Source organism: Pleurodeles waltl, chromosome 7 (genome assembly GCF_031143425.1).
Source record: "Pleurodeles waltl isolate 20211129_DDA chromosome 7, aPleWal1.hap1.20221129, whole genome shotgun sequence".
In the NCBI taxonomy this organism is placed as follows: Eukaryota; Metazoa; Chordata; class Amphibia; order Caudata; family Salamandridae; genus Pleurodeles; species Pleurodeles waltl.
Genome location: NC_090446.1, coordinates 1,105,393,509 through 1,105,412,228, shown reverse-complemented (window position 1 = coordinate 1,105,412,228; position 18,720 = coordinate 1,105,393,509).

Sequence of the window (18,720 nt, the reverse complement as noted above, 5' to 3'; positions counted from 1 at the left end):
TAGACTGTAGTTCACAGGTTTACACCCCCAAATGGCATTCTGCGGCACCTATGTAAGTACCTAGAATATGGTACTTTGGTACCCAGGGCATTGGTACACCAGGGTCCCCCATGGGCTGCAGTGTGTATGGTGCTACCCATGGGGGCCCATGCAAACTGTGTCTGCAGGTCTGCCATTGCAGCATGCATAAAATGGTGCATGCACCCTTTCACCACAGACAGAAGGCTTGCCTTATATCGTGGTCACTTCACTTAGACACTCTTAGTCACTCCTCTGGTAGGCTCTTCAGCCCAAGGGCAGGGTACATGTCCCTAAGTGTGAGGGTATCCCTGCATGACTACAGACCCCATTTCCTGAACTCTCTAAGTGTGGGGAAGCCCTCTTAAGATACGTAGTGGACACTGGTCAACGAGTGGTCCAACTACATAATGGCTTCTCGGAATCTAGGCATGTTTAGTATCAAGCATTTTGGAATCATGCAAATACACCTATTTCAGTGTTAGTTGGTTGATACCATGTACTTAGGGGGTTCCTTAGAGGATAGCTCAGTTCTGTCTGTGCTGCCTTAAAGCGTCTAGCTGCCAGCCCACGCTGCTGATAACCCCAGACACTATTCTGCCCTCCTGCTGGCGAGCCTGGTTCCGGCCGGAAAAGCAGAACAATGGATTTCCTGCAAAGGAGAGGTGTACCCACCTCTCCTTGTATATTAGGTGTCTAAGGGCTGGGGTAGCCTCTGAGTGCCACCAGATTGCTTTGAAGGGCACATTTGGTGCCCTTCTTGCATAATCCAGTTTGCACCAGTTCAGAAACCCCCAGTTCCTGCTCTGGTGAGAAACTGCACAAAGGATAGGGGAGTCACCACCCACCTGTTCAGCTCCTCCCCTAGAGAGGTGCACAGAGCTCTGCCAGGTGGCTACTTGATTCTGCCATTTTGGAAACAAGTTGGGCAGAGGCCCCTGGGAGCATCTGACTGGTTAGGCCAGGGAGATGATGTCCCTGACCCCCCTCTCTTCTCCCTTACTTAAGGGCTCCCCTGTGGGTGGGTCCTTTACTTAACGGCTCCCCCGTGGGTGGGTCCTTTACTTAACGGCTCCCCCGTGGGTGGATCCTTAGCTTCGTCGAGCAAGACTCCAAGGAACTCTCTGCAAGGCATCTTCTGCCCCTGCCCTGTGGAACGGCTGCTGGTCTGCTTTGGAACTGAAACACATCTGCTTCAGGTGGGAAAGCTCCCATTGCGGTGAACCCACATTAGTTTGTATTGGGACTCAGGAGATTAGCTTAGCCCCTCGGCTTGCAGGCCTGTGCCCCTGTCACCTAGTGACGTTTAACCTACTTAGCTTGCTCTGTTTTAGTCCATTTATTTTATTATTTCTTTTGAGATGGCTGCCATTGTTTATAGTTATAGAAATGTTTTGATTTGCATTATCAGTGCCACTCTGTGAAGGCGTCTGTATCAGCGTCATTATCAAGTGATGTACATAGGTATTCAAATTATGTCCCTTTCTCACTTACGTGTGACAGGAACATAATGTATACTTGTTGGGGCATTGTTTACATATTTGCCGCCACAAGCCTGCCTCCTTATCAATTATTTGGGAACATACCTGCGCAGGGGTCCTACATGATCTGTGTGAATACATCTCACACGGATAAGGTCATTAGATGGATTCCTTCCAGATGACATCCACTCTGCACGTCACCCTGCTACAAAATTCAGCCTTTGTGTCAACATGGAGTCTGACCGAGACACCTCATTCCAAGGTAACAAGGGTTGGGGGTCCCTTGTCATGGACATGGTACTGGGAGATTAGGTTTATCATACCTAGCCATCATTAGGTTAGATATTAGGTTCCCCATGCATTTTCTATTTCATGTTTATTGAGAAATGTTGGGGGTCTTTGTATTCACGACTCATCTTTATAATTATGCTTCTTTCATTACTTTTTTACTGTAGATTGCAGTCTTTTCAATAAACCTATTGAAAACTCTCCTACATCTCCTTTATTGCCTATGTATGAATGAGACTTGTTGCAAACGTGAGAAAAGGATAACTTACGTTCCACCACGACTTCCCCGAGATGTCGCAATCTAGAGTCCATGTGTAAGGCTGCCAAAATCACCTTTTACTGTTTGGGTTTTTGGTGGGTACTGCTTGTGAGCCAGGAAGGTTGGGCCAACAGTTATGACTTGGTGTAGGGATGGCTTAGTCGCCTACAAACAAAAGTGCTATCTTCCCTAAACCAGAAGTCTCGTCTAGGAGCGAGAGTACAACTATGACACCATTGCAACATTGTTTCTCCGAGTACTGCAAGAACTCTGCAACATCCAACGCTGTGAATCTTCCAGGGTCACAAGGGCTCTGCACCTGGAAGCACGAAGGAATCTCCCTTGGAGTGAAGGAGTCACTCCCCTTTTATCTGCAGGCACCTCAAGACAAGGTCGACCAACTTGTTGGGTCTGCTGTTCTACAGACATTGAAAGGCTCTGTTTCACAGGTGGTGGGTCTGTGACTTCCTCTGGGTCCTGCTTGTCTTCTGACCAACTTTGGAGACTGTGGGCACCTGCTCCTGCCACTGGACTGGAACCCCTGTGCACTGCAACTGTTGCAATTGCCAAGGCTTGTTGACTCTTCCTCCAGGAGATTTTCAGGCATTAAGAAGCGCCGGCCTCCAGCACTCTGCAACTCGAAGATCAGCCTCTGTCCCCCAACTCCTACAATGTGGAACTTCTGTTTTGTTGTGCTGCTGAGGCCTCCTTGTGTCCATCGCCTGTGGGGCACTCGTGAGGGCTCCCATGACTTCTGCTGGCCTTCCTGCGTGCTGACTCCCCCTCAAGTGTAGAGTCTCCTGGACCTTGTTGGTCCCCCCAAAACTCAGAAAATACTTCTTCAGCTCGTTCTTGCATTTGCCAGTGCTTGTTGGTGACCTGGCTGGTCACTGACCCTCCAGCAACCGGCCACTGTTGAGGAACACCTCGTAGGCGACTCCTGGGATCTTCTGCAGCTCCTGGAACCTACAGCTGAACTTCCACAACTTGCAGGAACTTCCCCTGTAGGAGGGTGGGCATTTCCATCGTCACCACCTGGGCACCTCCAAGGGTGCTTGACTCTGTCCCCTTCCTTTTCTGGTCCCCCACATCTGGAATCCATCCATGGACTCCATCGGCCTGGTCCACGGGTCATGACAAGCAGCTGGATAATTCGAGGCTTCCACTGACATTAGAGAGGGTCCCTTCTCCCTTCTGCATCTGGATCTCGTGGTGTAGGTACTCCTGTCTTCTGGGTATCCTCCGGTGGGGGTCAGTCACCAACATTCCTCGTCTGTTGGTTTCCTCAGGGTCCACTGGGAAGGGTCCTGAATCACACAAACTCCAACCACTACTCCCTGTGTAAGTCTACGGGATGACTGGGTAGTTAGCTACCTTGCACCTGGTCGCTGAGGACACATTTTATGCTATTTCTGCTGGGTATTTTGTGTATGTATTGTGTGTAGATATCTCCAAATGGAGATATACCAATGCTAGTATAGTAGTAGAGCTGTAATAAAGAAGCCTTTATTTTTGCAACATTTGTGTGGTTCTTTCTTTGAGTAAGTTACTGTGTGACTACAGTATTGCAAGTGCTTTACATTCCTCTCACATAAGCTTCAGCTGCTCATCTCAGCTACCCCTAGAGAGCTTTTGCTATCTAGACACCAAATCACTATCACTAAGGGATGTCTGGACTCAGCATAGGATGCCACACCATAGGCTTACAACATAAACCAAGTCAGCCTCCTACCGCCAGGCAATAACATCTACATAGTAGTACTTGGTAAATGTGTTCGGTGTAGCCCATGTAGCTGCCTTACATGTCAGCTATACGTACATGTCCCAGAAAGCCATGGACGCTCCCTTTTTATGAGTAGAAGAAGCTTTGTATACATTTTAGAATCCAGCATGAAATGCCTGATTTAGAAATCACGTTTCTCGTATGTGGCTTTGAGAAAGCAACAAAGAGTTGTTGAGTATTCCGAAGTGATTTAGTTTTATCACTATGATACAAAGGAGTTCTTTTAATATCGAATGTGTGTAAAGCTCTTTCCTCAACTGAATCTGGTTGTGGGAAAAAGGCTGGCAACTCAATGGATTGATGTAAGTGGACCTGGGAGACCACTTTTGGAAGTAATTTTAGGGTTGGTACATAGTACCACCTTGTCTCTAAGAAGATGAGAAAATGGTTCTTCTAGAGTTAATGCCTGAAGCTCACTTACACATATGAGTAAAGTGACTGCAATGAGAAATTTAATTTCCCATGACAAATTGGAGAGTGCATGTGCAAAGAGGTTCAAATGGTGACCCATTAACCTTGTTAATACAATGCTGAGATTCCAACTCCAAAGTGGAGCAAGGCCAAACGCTGATGTAATAGGCCTGAAGCTGTGGCGCTGGCAGCCGTACTCTGCCATCTGCGGACATCCTGACTCTCACTGTCCATATTACCCTCTCTTGCTGTGTAGTAGTGAATCCTTGATGTTTGAGAAACCCGGAGTTGTGCTTGCCCCGGCCAACTGATCCAGCTGCAGGCCTTGTAGGAATTCCGTGAACTTCACTGGCCCTCCCTTTTGAAGCAGAGAGCATCAGTTGGAGCGTGCCCCCACTTGCTTGGATGGGCCTGCAAGGGAGTGCGACACTTGGTACAATGTCTGTGGGCTGACCTGTTGTACCGTGACAACCACTCATCTGGAGCAGGCATTGCAACAGCATCGATGGTATAACACCACATCCAGCCAGACAATCAGGCATAGCCTGGGCTGAACCTCGAGCTTGCTGCAGAAGCCTGCCAGAGAGCAAAGCGACCGGTGCCGGGGGTGGCTGCATTTCACAGAGGTGCTGGCCTGCTGGACCGCAAACTCAACATGAGCCCCACCTTGTGACAGAGGTGTGCGACTCATTTGACTCCTATCCTTGACCTCCTCTCCATCCCTGCAGAGGCCTGGGACTAATACAGGGTTGTCCCTCCCTAAGACGGCACCTCTTGGGATTGGAGTCTGCAAGTTTGTGGGGAGTAGCGCGGAAGGGCGCCTGCAGAGCTGGCCTGCGGGTGTGACCCAAGCCTTGTACGGGGGCACAGTGGTAAGTTGGGAGCAAGCAGGACCATGGGTATGCATGTCCCCCCCACTATCTTTGTGGACACTGATTAGCAGGTCTAGGTGCCATAGGTATGGCGCGAGTCACGAAGGCACCTCCCCGGCAGATTATAATGCCAAAAGCAGAGTAAGAGAGCTGTGCAGTGGATGACAACCAGAGGCTGTTGGGTGGAGGTTCTCCACTGATGCAGAAAACAAGACTGGTCCCGCATTGCTGGAGTGGGGGTCGCATACCACCATTGTTGCTAGACCTGGCTTTCTGTTGCAAAGGGCACCATTTCAGTATGCTATATGTCCCATTCTTCTCAACTGCCCCAAGGACCCCAGCGTGGGCTCTCCAGCAGATGCTGAGAGGATGACTTGGTTGCAGCGACTCAGGGTGGGGTCCACACTTGCTCTATTCATGCCGCGTCAAAGCATAACCACCTTTGAACTTTCCAGACCTTTCCACTCTCGGCACCACCTCTCCGTGAGAACTTCATGGCCTCACCTGGGAGGGGACCTGTCTGAAGTAATTGGGAGTTAGATTTACTATAATTCTTGTGATCTCTTGGATGGTAACATCGGCGCGGCCCTTAAAGGACTTTGCACCAATACAGATTTCTTGAAGCTCCTGCCCTTGTCGGAGATAGGGAGAATCGCAGTGGCAAAGATGGTGGTGCTCCATCAGGGGAATCAATTTCACCGACTTGCGTGTCTGTTTATGCATGGCCATGCCACTTACAGTATTCAGGAAGCAAGCGCCTCTGATGAAGGGTCATGCGACCCGAAATGCATTCAGACTTTTGAATGCATGTCATTATGAAGCAATTAATATGCACCTTGCACAGAATTCTAGATTTGATGACACTGAGTGGATGATAAATGAAATGTATATGATTGCTACAATAAATAATTCAATTAATTCATATAAGGAGCACAGTATATTTATGTATCAAGCAGCAAATGAACCTGCGGGTCTCAGTTCAAGTGCGTCAGGCAGTTGGCGAGTGCCCGCCACCACCAGCACAGGAAGTTGGTCCATTGGAAAAGTGCACTTTGAGACACTACACCTAGCTTGACAGCACACGTTTAAGATTGTCTACATTGTGAAAAAAGGGTGTGCCCTATTGGGATACAGTGTGGAGATAATACATGGTAGTCATGTTGCCTGTTTTGATGAGAACCACTTTGCCTGTGAGGTATGAAAGAATGCTTTCTGCGCTAGATGAACAGCTAGCAGCTGCAGGTGATGTGTAGGTGAGTCTGGCTGTCTCTAGTGGCCTTGAACAGTTAGCTCCTGTGTGTGTGCTCCCCGACCAGTGGGTCATGGCCCTCTGCAGAACTGGGTCTAGGAAAGGTTGTCCTTTTTTAAGATTGTTAGAAATCCACCACTGCAGAGACTGGCATGCTTGATGGCTGATCAACACTAGATCTTCCATTTGACCTTCAGCTTGAGACCATTGATGTGCTAAGCATTCTTGCAATGGAAGCATACGGAGTCTGGCATGAGGTACTATGGCTATGCATGATTTCATAGTCCCAAGGAGATGCATAACTGTTCTCACTAGATAACACTGCTGAGGCTGAAGCTCTGAGATGAGTGTTTGGAATGACTGAATACTTGCTGCATTTGAGGAAGTCAAACCAATGTGCGAGTTGAGGATAGCTCCCAGTTAAGGCTATATTTAAAGGGGTTGCAGGTGAGATTGGACTTCACTGATTGTAAAACCTAGTTAGTGAAGTAGGTTTATGGTAGTTTGGGGGTGTTGGAAACATTTGTGATGTGTTGTACTTTTGATAAGCTTGTCGTCCAGGTAAGGGAAAACAAATGTTTTGCCTTCTTAAGTGAGTTACTTCCACTGTAAAGCATTTGGAAAACACCATTGGGGCTGCTGTGAACCCAAATGGAAGCACTTTAAACTGAAAGTGTTGTCCTTTGAACACAAACCTGTGGTATTGATGGTGTGCCAGGTGAACTGGAATGTGAAGGTATGCATTTTTTAAGTCCAATGCAGACATTAAGTCGTCTTGCTCTAGTAGCGGATTGGTATCTTGAAAAGTGTCCAGGTGGAAGTTGAGAATGCACCTGTTTAAGGATCTGAGGTCCAGAATTGGCCTTAGAGGCCTGTCCATTTTGGGTACTGGGAAGTAAATTGAATAGACCCCCTTGCCTTGTTAGTGTAATGGCACAAGTTGTATTCCTCCTTTTTGTAAAATAGCTTGGACTTCCTCTTTTAGCAACTGCTGATGGTCGATTGACATACTGTGGACGGTGGTGCAATGTTGGAGGGGTTGAAGTCAGCTCCAGGAAATAACCATGTTGGATAATATCCAAGATCCACTGATCAGTGATGTTAGAGTCTACCCCGACAGGTGTTATGGGATCAGGGGAATGGTGGGCAAGTCCAGGTTTTGTGGCAGTGGCGGATGGTCTTGAGAAACCACCCTTACCTCTCCCTCTATAGATTTGTTGCCCCTGTGTGAGCCATTATAGTACCCCCTAAGCAATGTGTTTTGCGACAGCAGACTCTGATATGATATGGAAGTGTCAGAAGATGTAGCTTTGGCTGCTCCACGATATGGGGAGCAACGAAAAGTACCTCTTCGTACAGGGGGTTGTAAATCCCCCATAGCTTTAGGTGTCAAATTGTCTATAATTGTTTCAAGTAGAGGGTCTACCTGTGGGCCAAAGAAGCGTTCCCCATCAAAATGATTGCAAGAATATTTTGTTGCACTTCAGGCTTTAAGGCTGAAACGCTAAGTCAGGCATGTTAGCAGATAAGGAAGCTGTTGGCAATGCCTTGTGCGGCTGTATCAGATGCATCTAGAGCACATCTGACAAATGTGTTCACAACAATCAATTTCCCTTCTAAGGCAATCTCAAAAGCTTATTTATTTTATTTTCCTGTGAGATGTTGGAGGCGCCTCTCCATTTCATCCCAATGTGCCCTATTATAATATGCAAGGAGAGCAAAGGAGTTAGCAATTCTCCAGTGGTTGGCCGATTGTGCAGCCACTCTTTTCTCTGCAGCATCCGTCTTTCTAGCCTCCTTATCTGGTGGGGGCACCTCTTCAGATGTTTGCAAGTTGGCCCTCTTTCTTGCCGTTGCAACCACAAAAGAGTCAGGTTGGCCATTTATATATATGTTGAGTCCATAGGGGGTGGTTTTCATTTTTTATCCACTAGTGGTGTGATGATTCATGTTTTGACTGGGTCCTTAAAAAATATCAGTTGTATGTCGCAGCATACCTCTAAGGATAGGCAGGTATTGTGGCGAGCTTTGAGCAGATGGGTGTCTCAAATACGAAATCATCCTCCAGTGGTTCGGTGTGGAGCTGAACATTATGGTAACTGGCTGCCCTACCTATGATGTCATGGTATGTAGTGGTACCATCTGGAGGAGAGGGCTTTGCTGAATACAGATCCAGATCTGTGTTTGTCTGTGTTTGTCTGTGGGTCTGTCTCTTAAGTGTCCCACAGACCATATTGAGGGGGGAAATACAGAATTCATCCCCATCATCCCCATGATCCTGAAAAGAATGAATGGAACCCCGTTAGGAATACTGGGTATCTGAAGGTGGTGATGGGGAGTTTGCCCGTGGCGCCACAGGCAATGATGGTGGTGGACTGGTGGGCAGTGGACTGACAGCCTTATCTGCCTACTTTTGGTTCTTTGGTTGGCAGGGGACTTCCAAAAGCTTCTCCAGAAGTCAATTGTCCTTTGGTTGGCTTTTCTTTTGTATGAGGAGGTTTAGCCAAAATGTGACCGGTATCTGGATGAATAACAATCTGTTTTTGTCTTGAGTCAAGATGTTCCTGTAACTGCTCAAGTACAGATTCAGAGTGGGGCTTTGAAGAAGGTGTAAGACTTATTCCGAAGAGGCTTTCGACACGGAGGTTTTTGATGCTCAGTGCTTGAGTTGGTGTACTTTGCTTCGGCGCAGAGGTGCTTTGAGGTTTTGGCACTGGGGAACTCTACTCAGAGTCTTGGCTTGAGGCTGATGACTGGTTAATATGAGTCTTATGCTGCTCTTTGGGTGCTGAGCCAAGGCTAGGCATGTGCGGCATAGCTATTTGGTGCAGACCATGGCAAGAAGGCAGCGGTGGCCCCTGTGAAGATTTCAGTTGGTCATAATCAGATGGTCAACCCTTTGGAATACGTTGTTGAAGCTGTGGCTGGGATGAATGAGGCACACTACCCACAATTTGTCCCGGTGGAATGCCTTGGATCTCGAGCTGTCATTATGCAAGAAAGACCCCTCATCTGCTGCTGAGGCGGGGCCTTGTGGTATGTCTGGAGTGTCATCGAATAAGTCTGAACATTTCGAGGCATCTAGTGCATCAATTGTGAAACGTTTTCTTTGATCAGAAGCATTTACAAACCTCACTGACTTATTCTGGATGATCCAGCTAAAGGCACATGCTTCACATCAGATGTTGGTCAGTGTGTAGAAACTTGGTGTGGCAGAGTGGGTAAAATCGAAAGGAGTCTGTTCCATCACAAGATCAGTCAATAAGGTTTTGTAAAGTGCAGCTATGCACCTGTGAGGGTCTCAAGGTACGGGGGATACACATATGCTAAGTATGTGTAGCCATAGCCACACATGCCACCAAGCATAGGGCTTCTTGTGAGTGGCTGTCCAGTCTGTTAATAATGAATTCCAGGCAAACAGTAGACCAGATAGCATGAGAAGTTAAACGGAGTGAGACTTCCTTAAATACAAGAATATGTTAACATATATTTGTAGTACAGTGCTAATATTTACTCGTGTGTGTAGTGTTTTGTTATATTTGGCTGATTAATTTGCAAAAACACACCTGGAATCAAAGTATGAGAGCATATTTATCAGTTGTGGAAATAAACCATTTTACATCTTCATTTATTCTCAGAATCTAAAATAAATATGGAAAAATGCCAATAAGATTGCCAAAAATTAAATATGGTTAAATACAGCTACAAATGTTATGAAAAAAATAGCATAAAACCGGGAGCCAATTTATGCTGCCCCGCTAACCTAAATTAAGTCCACAACGGGACACTGATGCTTTGACGTCTGAGGATCTAATGATTAGTCCACTTCAAAAAGATCTTAAGGCGATCCATTGCTTATATGCAGAACAAAATTGCTAGCATAAGCTCAGCTGGTTCAAATGGTGTGAGAGGTCTTTCTAATTTAAACATAATGTAATAAAAATTTTTTTAAAAACAAGAAATGGAGATGATTGATTAGGACATAAATGAATAGAGTAAGGTCTAGCCAACACTCAGAGAAACTCTAGTTTATGGTTTACTCCTTTAGGTCGTTAGAAGTTGGCGTTAATGTGATGGTAGTACCGCCAACACACTGGCGGTACTTACTGCCACATCATAACATTGGCGGGTTGGCTTCAGCCAACCCGCCAATGTACCACTCTGACTGCCATGGCAGTATCAGCCACCGGGCTGGAGAGAACCATCTCCAGCCCGGCGGCCGCCATTGTACCACCTGCGGGATTGTGACCCCGCCTACCGCCATGGTTTTCATGGTGTTCGTAACTCCACGAAAACCTCGAAGGTAGGCCCTATCAGTGACAGGGAATTCCTTCCCTGTCACCAATATGATGCCCCTACCTCTCCAAACACCCCAATCCAAACACCCTCCCACCCCCTAACTCTCCAAACACCCCAATCCAAACACCCCCCCACCCCTAGTGCGCACACACACTCATTCACACATACATACACGCATGCAAACATCCAATCACACGCACATCCGCACACACTTCAAAACATACATGCAGACAGTCAACTCTGATTTCTATACATACACGCATTCACACCTCCATACATTCATGCACGCAATCAACACACACCCGTATTCATACACATACATGCAAACCCCTCCACACACACACACAACACGCCCTCCCCTCCCTTGTCGGAGACCCAGCTTACCTGGATCCAGGGGGACTTCCAGCAGGAGACGGGATGTGGCGCTGCTACTGCCAGCAGAACACCACCAGACCATATTATTTTTCATAATACGGCTGCCAGTGGTCTACTGGCGTGGCGCTGCTGGTGGTAGCAGCGCCACCTTACCGCCATCCGCCAGTATGGCCACAGCCGGATTTCTGCCCTTCTTGTGGCAGAAATCCATCTGTGGTCATAATATGGCAGACAGCTGGTCGCCGTGGCGGTAGGCGGTTTTTACCGCCAATTTCATAATGAGGGCCCGAATTTCTAAAAACCTGTAAATTATAAAAAATGCAACATTACCTTGTCTTCTTTCACCCTAACTTTTAGCTATATCAGCTGACAAAGATTAGTGGCCATATACAATATGGAATAGATGTAACATTCTAGTTAGTGTGGGATAAGTGATCAGAGCTTCAAGCCATTTCTTAAAATGTGTGTAGGAAAGTACCCTCTTTCTTGACATGGTTACCCCCATTTTTCTGCCTGTTGTCAATGTGTTTGACTGTGTTCACTGGGATCCTGCTAACCAGGACCACAGTGATCATGCTCTCTCCCTTCTAACTTGGTAACTTGTACCATTTTCACTCCACATTTGGCATACTGGTACCCCCATGTAATTCCTTAGTATACGGTACCCAAGGCATTGGGGTACCAGGGGATCCCCATGGGCTGCAGCATGTATTATGTCACTCATGGTGAGCCCATGCAAAGTGTTCTGCAGGCCTTCACTGCAGCCGGCCTGAAAGGGTGCATGCACACTTTTTCACACCAGGTCACTATACCAAGTCACTGCAAGTCACCCCTATTGCAGGCCCTCCTAGCCGAGAGGGCAGGTTGAAAGTACCTGCGTGTGAGGGCACCCATGCACTAGCAGAGGTGCCCCCACGAACTCCAGTTGAATTTTCCTGGACTTTGTGTGTGTGTGGGACGCCATTTTATGCAATATCCAGCCACATAATGGTAACTCCAAACCTAGGCATGTTTGGTATCAAATATGTTGGAATCATACCCCAGTACTGTTGCCAGTATAAAAAAAGTATGCACTCTGGGGGCCCCTTAGAGGACCCCCAGCAATGTTCCTACCAGCCTTTTGGTGTTTTGCAGGCACCCCAAGCTGCTGCCACCCCTCAGACAGGTTTCTGCCCTCCTGCTACTTGAACAGCTCAAGTCCAGGACGGCATAACAAAGGATTTCCTTTGGGAGAGGAGGGAGAGGTGTTACATGGCTTGAGAGGGGTAGCCTCCCCAAGCCACTGGTTGCTTTGAAGGGCACATTTAGTGCCGCACGTGCATAAACCAGTCTACACCGGTTCAGGGACCTCCAGTCCCTGGTCTGGTGCAAAACTGGACAATGGAAAGGGGAGTGATCACTCCCCTGTCCATCATCACCCCAGGGGTGGTGCCCAGAGCTCCTCCAGTGGCTCCCTGGGGTCTGACATCTTGAATCCAAGGTTGGGACCTCTGGGAGCAGGCAGGTAAAGTCAGAGCCCCCTCCTGATAGGTGGTCACCTGGCCAGGTGTCCAATCCCCCTCTCAGGGCTATTTAAGGTCTCTCTCTTGGGTGGGTCCTCAGATTCAGGTTGCAGGATTCCAGTAGGACTCCTCTGCAACCTTACTTCAACATCTAGCCACTGGAACCGCGACTGGACACTCCAGGAACCAACAATCCGCATCAAGGTCGAAGACTCTGCTTGCAACATTATTTCCACGGCTCCTTCCAGCTTCTACAACATTTCCCCAGTTGTGCATCCTCTGAGGATGGCAAGTCTTCAGTCTGCACGAGATGAAAGAAGGAATCTCCCTTGGAGTGAAGGAGTCACTCCTTTGCATCCGCAGGCACCAACTGCAACAATGACTGGTTGCGTGAATCTCCTCTTATCCTGAGCTGTGTTGATTCTGCATCAGGGGTGGTGGTCCGTAGTGGTCTTCTTGGTCCTCTCTACCAGCTGCCCAACTTTGGTGGAGGTAAGCCTTTGCCTTCCCACGCAGGGCAGTACCCCTGTGCACCGTGTCTCTTGCAGCTACAAAGGCTTGTTTGCATCTCCTCCAAGGGATCTTCAGGCTACGTGTAGCTCCATCCCCCAGCAATCCTTCCTGCCACGCACAGCCGTCTTTGTGGTACCCCTCCGGTGTGGGTCCCTTCTCCAATCATGCTGCATGAGCTATTCTGTGACTCTTGCGTCTCCATCCTGTGGGCTCTGTCACTGAGGGTCCTCTGAGATGCTCCCTCCTGGGTTGAGTCCTCCTGAGCCGTGCTGGTTCCAAGCAGCTCCACTTTCCTCCAACAGCAACATTTGCCTTTGCCAAGGCTGGTTGGTGGAATCCTTGCACCAGAACCCGACTGCAATTCTTATTCTAGCGTGGGACATTGTCTGCATCCCTCAGGAACTTTCCACCGACTCCTGGGCTGACCTTCTTCACATCACCGACAACCAACTCCTGCAATCCTAGACTGGTGGGTACGAGATCCTGCTCTTACTGGACTCTTCTGTGACTTCTGGACTTGGTCCTCTTGTTCCACAGCTCTCCTTCTTCAGAATCCACCGCTGGTTTCTTGCAGTCTTGTCTGGGTGTTGCATTTTCTACTTTTCCTTCCTTTTGGAAATGTAGGGGAATTTCCAGTAACTTACTCTTTCTTCTTGGTCGCTAGGGGGCACTGTGGTACTTACCTTTGGGAGTTCCTAATACCCCCAGCTCCCCTCTACACATTCCACTTACCTAGGTGGGGATCCTATGTTCGCATTCCACTTTTTAGTATATGGTTTGGGCTCCCCCTAGGGTCACTATGGTCTATTTGCATTTGCAGTATCTATCACCTTCTATGCCTATTGATGATAACTAGTGTACATATCTAATGTGTTACCTCCTAGTGGAGAGTTGCCTCTCGTACATTTTGGTATTGTGTCACTAAAATAAAGTACCTTTATTTTTGTAAGTGTTTTCTTTTATGTGTGTAAGTGCTGTGTGACTACACTGCTATTGCATGAGCTTTGCATGTCTCCTAGATAAGCCTTGGCTGCTCATCCACAGCTACCTCTAAAGAGCCTGGCATCTAGACACTGCCTACACTACACTAATAGGGGATACCTGGACTGGTATCAGGTGTAAGTATCTCACGTACCCACCACACACCAGGCAAGCTTCCTACACCGCGAGACTGAGGTAAGCCTTCCTTTAATAATGTGTGTTCTGAAGCAAAAGGATGTTTCTACATCTTTTTCATAATTTTTTATTCTATTCGGATAGCTATAATGCAAATAATAAGAAACAAAAAGGTTACTTACCTATCAAAGTAGTTTTTCAGCTTGAAGACTTTCAGGATTCACATGCCTTGCATTGTTCTACTATCTAGTGGATGGGTCTAGAATGGTCGCAGTTTTGACTTTTTTGAGTGGGCATCATTGTCGCCCATTTCATGCTATGTGCCTCATATCAAAGTGGCGTGCAGGAAGCTACAATGGATGGTCACCATGTTCAGATTATTTTTTGCCAGCAACTTACTGCCTGTACCTCCCTTTGTATTTGTTTAGCTATTCTCACATCCCTGTTGAAAACTTCCCACACTAGTTTTCTGGTGAAGGTGGGAGAGTTGCATGTGAATTCTTGTGTCTCTTCAAGCTGCCAAACTACCACTACAGGTAACCATTTTGCTTTGAAGCAAAAAGCATGAACCTTTGTGGATTCATAGATAACTTAGCAGTGTCCTCTTGATCTTCAGGAGATTGCGTAGAGAACGGGTTTGTGTTTGCAAACAGATCCTTAGTACCTTTTGTTCCATCTGTGCTTCCTTGCTTGCTTGAATGTCGACACAGTAATGTTTGGTGGTGTGTACGAAAGACCATGAAGCAGTACTGCAGATGCCATTGACTGAGACATTAGATATGAAAGCAAGTGTCACCTCTTTCTTCCTCATAAAATGGGTTCGTTTTCTCACCTCCAGTACCATTCCTGCCACTGTGTGACATCTTTGTATTGACTGAACCATCAAACTTGCAATAGTTCCTTTCGTCACTGGTGATACCTCGGTAAATAAAGCAAAATTAATGAATTTATCTGGCTTGTTGACTGCTTTTTTCCTGTGTGTACTGCATCACAGCTCTCCTGATGTCCAGTGTGTGTAGGGCACAATCTGCATAGGAATTTAAGTGCTGGAAGAACCCTGACAGTTTTATTGCCTGGCTGATATGGAAATAGGATACCATCTTGGGCAGGAAATTAGGATTCATTCTAATTACTAAGCTGTCTTTGTGGATTTGAATATATGACCCTTACACACTTAGCAGCTGTAGCTTGTTCACTCTGCACAATGACATTCCAGCTTTTAGGAAGTCAGTGATCAAGGTGATGAATTGCAGCCCTGCACTGAGCACAAGTTTAAAAGGTGGCATCATGGAGGAAGCTGGCTGTCTACATTGTGCACTAAAGAAGTACACTGTGCAGAGTTCAGTGGATGCCCAATTGTTTGCAGAGGCAAAAGTAGAAAAGTAGATAGTACTAACTATTTTGTGGTAGGTTGGGCGAGCAGTTAGGCTTATCAGAAGTTAGTGATTGGTTTGATTTGAACAAATGCCTATCATGGATTTGTAAAGCGTGGCTAATCAACAATAGGGTCTCAAGGCGCTGAATGTAGGTGTGCTGCTCAGTCGCAGAGCCAGGTCTTGAGGTCCTTCTTGAACTGCTTCAGTGATGGGGTTTGTCTGAGCTTGAGGGGAAGCGTATTCCATGTCTGGGCTGCTAGGTAGGAGAAGGATCTTCCTCCTGCTGTATTTTTCCAGATCTTGGGGATGGCTGCAAGGGCGAGCTGGGAGGAACAGAGATGTCTGTTGGGTACGTAGAGGGTGAGACAGTGGTTGAGGCATGCCGGTCCTATGTTGTGCAGTGCTTTGAAGGTGTGGATCGGGAGTTTGTAAGTGATGCGCTTGCTGACTGGGAGCCGGTGTAGGTCTCTGAGGTGGGAGGAGATTCCACTGTATCAGGGGATGTCCAGGATGAATCTGGCTGCTGCATTCTGGACTCTTTGTAGGCTTGATTAAAGTTTCTTGGTGATGCCAGCACAGAGTGCATTGCCGTAGTCCAGTTTGCTGGTGAGGAGTGCGTGGGTGACTGTCTTCCCCATGTCGTGGGGAATCCATTTGAAAATCTTACGCAGGCGACAGAGGGTGTGGAAGCTTGATGATGAGATGGCCTTAACTTGGCAGGTCATCGATAGAGAGGAGTCTTTGATGATGGGTCTGTTGTTCTTCAGCTCCCTAGGGTCAGAGATGGTGCCCTTGAGTAGTGGGCTGATTTCTGCGTGTTTCCAGTCTGAGGGAAATGTGGCAGTCTCTAAGGATAGGTTGATGGTACGGCAGACCTCCAGTGCTATGGTGGCGCTGGCCAGGTTGAGGATTTAATTAGGGCATGGATCCGAGGGTGCTCCTGAGTGGATGGAATTAATCGGTCTTGGGGTGTCCTCTATGGTGATAAGGGTCCAGGAGTTCAGTATCTGGTGAGGTGCTAGGTACGTGGCAGTGAGGAGTGCTGGAGGGTTTTGGTTCCTGAAGCCTTTATAGATGTCCTGGATCTTATGGTGAAAGAAGGTGGCAAGGTCATTTCAGACGTCATGGGAGGGAGGGAGGGATGGATGAGGTGTCTGCCCCAGGGTTTGTGAACTCTTTGACGATGACAAAGAGCTCTTTGTTGATGTGAGTGAGTGAATAACACAAATACTAAAATGCTGTACAGGCAATCCCAAAACTGGAGGTAAGTAAACACACTTTTATATACACTTTGGAAATCTGTAAATAGCACAGAAAGCAATAACCATTAGTAAAAGCAATAGCAAATAGTGGGGGCTGCAGGGGAGGGCCAAACCATACACTAAAAAAGTGGAATGTGAAAGGCAGTCCCCCACCCAAGGAAGTGGAATCAGTAAAAGGGAGATGGAGGAACTAGGAACCCCAAGAAGTGAGTACCAGGGTGACACCCAGCAACTAGGATGGCAGAGGTAAATACCTGTTTTTCCCCAAAACCAACAAGGGTAGGAAAAGACCCAACCAAGACTGGAAGAATCCAAAGGTGGATCCTGACAGAAAAGGTCCTGCAAAGGAGGGGACCAAGTCCAGTTCGAGATGATGTCCGGTTGTGGTAGGAGCCACTACCCACCCTCCGGTGAATGCAGGAACAGGTCGATGAGGGACAAAGAGGACCAGCAGTTGCAGCACAGGAGATGCAGAGGAGTTCCTGGTGTGATGCAGATGGTGTCACACGTCGTCGGTCATGTTGCAGTCAGTCAGTAGTGGTGCTGGAGCACCACCAACCAGCCTTGGCAAATGCAAAAGAGGAAGAAAGCGAGTTGCAAGGCTGAAGAGGACCAACAAGGCCCAGAGGACTCGACCCAAGGAGGGGAGTCGGGGTGACCCTCAGCAGTCGGGAGAGTCACAAGAAGAGGAGGCAGCCCCCACAGGCTACCCACTGGCAGCAGGCACAGCAGTCACAGTGAGGCCCACTTAGCACATCTGAAGGAGTCCCATGTCGCTGGAGCAGCGGTCATGAGATAGTGCTTTGTAGGAAGTAGTGCTGGAGGACAGGGCTACATGGAGCCTGAAGATCCCGTGGAGGAGAAGCAAACAAGCCTTGGTAGGTGCAAGAATCACGGTGCACAGGAGTAATGTCGGGCAGGGAGAGACAAGGGATTACCGTCTCCCAAGTTGGACAGCTGGCAGAGACGACCAAGGGGACATAAGCCCTCCTATTGCACTCCTGGTCACGGGGGGCCACTCTTGGGATTTCTAGTTCCTCCAGCTCCCCTCTACTGATTACACATCCTTGGCTGGGGAACTGTATCTCACATTCCACTTATTTAGTATATGGTTTGGCCCTCCCCTATGGCCTACACTGTTTTCTAATACTATTGCCAATGCTTGTTGCGTCTATGCTCTTTACTGTTTGCTATTGTGTATATAGGTAGTGTGTTTACATACCTCCAGTTTGAGGGGGGTGCCTAATAGTATGCTAGTGTAGGAATCTGGCCTGGTGGGTGGTGATTACCTATGGTACTTACACCTTATACCAGGTTTAGGTATCCCCTCTTAGTGAAGTGTAAGCAGTGTCTAGAAGCCTGGCTCTATAGAGGTAGCTGTGGATGAGCAGCCAAAGGATCTAGGAGACATGCAAAGCTCATGCAATACCACTGTAGTCACACAGCACTAACACACGAAAGAAAACACTCAGCTGTACAAAAATAAAGGTACTTTATTTTTGGAACAAATCACCACAAAATACTAGAAGGGTAGCCCACCATTAGGAGGTAAGTAATACACTAAATACATACACTAGAAATCAGAAATAGGCACAGAAAAGGTTAGAAAGCAGCAAATAGCGATAACCAATAGTGACCCTTGGGGGAGCACAAACCATATAATAAAAAAATGGAATGCGTACAAGGTACCCTCACCTAGGTAAGTAAAATATGTAGAAGGGACCTGGGAGTACTAGAAAACCACACAGTACCCCCCAATGACCAGGAATGCAGAAGTAAATCACTGGATTTTCCCCAAACCACCCTAAAGGAGAAAAAGAAGACACCCAGACACGATTGCAAGAAAACCAGCATTGGATTCCTGAAGAAAGAAGACCTGTGGAGCGAGGGGACCAAGTCCAAGAGTCACAGTGGAG